Source organism: Triticum urartu, chromosome 1 (assembly GCF_003073215.2).
Source record: "Triticum urartu cultivar G1812 chromosome 1, Tu2.1, whole genome shotgun sequence".
Classification (NCBI taxonomy): domain Eukaryota; kingdom Viridiplantae; phylum Streptophyta; class Magnoliopsida; order Poales; family Poaceae; genus Triticum; species Triticum urartu.
This window is the reverse complement of record NC_053022.1, coordinates 236,281,457-236,284,956: the sequence shown is the minus strand read 5'-3', so window position 1 is coordinate 236,284,956 and position 3,500 is coordinate 236,281,457.

Here is a 3,500-nt window from a genome sequence, read left to right as displayed (position 1 = left end):
TACCTTCATCAATTAATAGAAAACTTCATGTGCTTCACTTATATCTTTTAAGTATGATCTTATAGAATTTCTCTTTGTGCCTCACTTAAATCTTTTGAGTATGGTTTTATAGAATGCTTCGTGTGCTTCACTTATATATTTTGAGCTTGGATATTGGTTAGTCTATATTAATTGTAGAATACTCCATGAACTTCACTTATATCTTTTGGAGTATGAATAATACTATCATCTAAAGCAGGTTTGGAAGAGTGTCAACTTTAGGAACTAGTGATCCCGCCTTTGCGAATGGGGAGAATTTTGCTTATATGGAGAGTAGTAAAATTTCTATGCCCGTAGATCATGAAACTAGTGCTTTATGTGATGGTAATATTGTTGAACTCATTCATGATGCTACTGAAAATTATTTTGAGGGAGGAATACATGCTTGTAGGAGTTGCAATAATATCATGCTTCCTCTCGATGTGCTTAAAGTTTTGAAGTTATACTTGTTTTGCCTTCCTATGCTAGTTGATTCTTGTTCCCATAAATTGTGTGCTCACAAAATCCCTAGGCATAGGAAGCGGGTTAGGTTTAAATGTGCTAGTCATATTCTTCATGATGCTCTCTTTATGTTTCAATTCTTATCTTTTATGTGAGCATCATTGAAATCGTCATGCCTAGCTAAAAGGCATTAAAGGAAAGCGCTTGTTGGGAGACAGCCCAATATTTACCATTACTGTTTTTATGTGTTCTCATGATTAAGCTACTATATTAATCATGTATTATAGATTTTGTTTCAATAAAGTGCCAAGTAAGACCTTTGGGAAGACTTGGGTGAAAGTTAATGTGATCTTGCTGTAAAAAACAGAAACTTTGCGCTCACGAGATTAGCTGCCATTTTTACAGAAGAGTGCTTTGGTGCTGATTCTTTTTGCAGAGGATTAATAGACAAATTCCTCACATCTACCAATTTATTGCATAATTTTTTTTGTAGCAGAAGTATGGTTAGTGTTCAGATCATTACAGACTGTTCTGTTTCTGATAGATTCTGTTTTCATTGCATAGTTTGCTTGTTTTCTAGTTTCTATGACTTATATTTCTCAATATAAATTGTAGAAATGATATGGTACAGTAGGAATTGGATGACAACAATTATGAGCCTTGTATTTGACAGTACCAAAGTGAATGGTTTACTCTTTATCATACTAACCTATCTCACAAAGTTCCATTAAGTTTTGTGTGATTGAAGTTTTCAAGCTTTGGGTGAGATATCGATATGAGGAGAATAAGGAGTGGAAAGACCCTAAGCTTGGGGATGCCCAAGGCACCACAAGGTAATATTCAAGGAAGACTCAAGCGCCTAAGCTTGGGGATGCCCCGGAAGGCATCCCATCTTTCGTCTTCAAAAACTATCGATATACCTTACTCGGAGCTATATTTTTATTCGTCGCATGATATGTATTTTTCTTGGAGCATATTTTCAATTTTACTTGCTGTTTGAATGAAATAATTGGATCTGAAATCTTGAATGAAAAAAGGGGGAATCCTCCCATGGCTAGTTAATTATTTGACTACTCAGTGTCCTTCACTTATATCTTTTTGGAGTAGTTTGTCATTTACTCACGTGCTTCATATATATCCTATGAGTAAATGGTTGAATGAATTGAATATCATAAATCTGAATTTATATATGTTTCATATGCTTATACCATGGGGAGTAATAACTTCACACAGAATAAGTATAGGTAGTAAACTTATTGAAATTTAGCAAACGTAGAATTGGTCACTTGAACAATTCATGAAAAATATTGAAGGAAGAGAGATTTCACATATAAATATACTATCTTGGTCATCTTTTGTAATTGTGAGCACTCATTAAAATATGACATGCTAAAAGGTTGATGTAGGACAAGGAAGACAACGTAATGGGTTATGTTTTCTTATATCCGAAATAAAGTATATTGTCTTGGATCATCCAACATGTTGAGCTTGCTTTTCCCCCTCATGCTAGCCAAATTCTTTGCACCAAGTAGAGATACTACTTGTGCTTCCAAACATTCCTTAAACCAGTTTTTCCATGAGAGTCCACCAGACCTACCTATGGATTGTGTAAGATCCTTCAAGTAAGTTGTCATTGGTGCATGCAATAAAAATTGCCCTCTAAATATGTATGATCTATTAATGTGGAGAAAATAAGCTTTATACGATCTTGTGATGTGGAATAAATAAAAGTGACGGACTGCATAATAAAGGTCCATATCACAAGTGGCAATATAAAGTGACGTTCTTTTGCAATAAGATTTTGTGCATCCAACCATAAAAGCGCATGACAACCTCTGCTTCCCTCTGCGAAGGGCCTATCTTTTACTTTTATCTTCCACCCTTATGCAAGAGTCATGGTGATCTTCACCTTTCCTTTTTACATTTTATCCTTTGGCAAGCACATTGTGTTGGAAAGATCCTGATATATATATATATATATATATATATATATATATATATATATATCCAATTGGATGTAAGTTATCATGAACTGTTATTGTTGACATTACCCTTGAGGTAAAAGGTTGGGAGGTGAATCTATAAGCCCCTATCTTTCACTTTGTCCGATTAAAACTTTGAACCCATAAATATCATGTGAGTGTTAGCAATTGTGAAAGGTTAAAAGATAGTTGAGTGTGTGGAGTTTGCTAAATCAAATCTCTGACATAGACCCTTCCTGAAAATAAGATGAATTGCAATTGTTTGATGACTAAGAATATAGTTTGTTAGCTTCAAGAAAATTTATGATCTATACTTTAACATGTGAATAGCTTGTTACTTGATCATGAAAAGTTTTATGAAGATTGGCTACTAATATGACATATAATGATATGTCTCCAATGTATCTATAATTTATGAAGTATTCATGCCATGTTTACAATATTTTTATATGATTTTGGCATGATTTGGTTAGAACTAACCCGGACTGATGCTGTTTTCAGCAGAACTACCGAGCTGTTGTTTTTGTGCAGAAATAGAAGTTCTCGTAATGCGATGAAAATCAACGGAGATTTTTTGTGGAAAATATGAAAAATACTGGAACAAAAATCTACCGGAGGGGAGTCACGGGGGCCCCATGAGGGTGGGGGGCGCTCCCACCCCCTGGGGCGCGCCCCCTGCCTCGTGGACTCCCTGAGGGGCCCCCTGACGTGAAATCAATGCCAACTTCTTCTATAAATACAGATACCTCCGAAAATTAACCTAGATCAGAAGTTCCGCTACCGCAAGCCTCTGTAGCTGTTGTATCACGGGTTCCGGCAAAACCCTCAAGGTTCGAACACAAGGGTGCGCGCGAAGATCTCCCGCCCTCCCTATCGATCCGCATTCTTACTTAGCCTAGATCTCACGAACTAACTCGACGAACTTGCAGCACAAGGGACACAAGATTTATACTGCTTCGGGCCACCGTTGTGGTGTAATACCCTACTCTAGTGTGGTGGTGGCAGATTGCCTCTTGGGCTGAAGATGAACAGTACAAG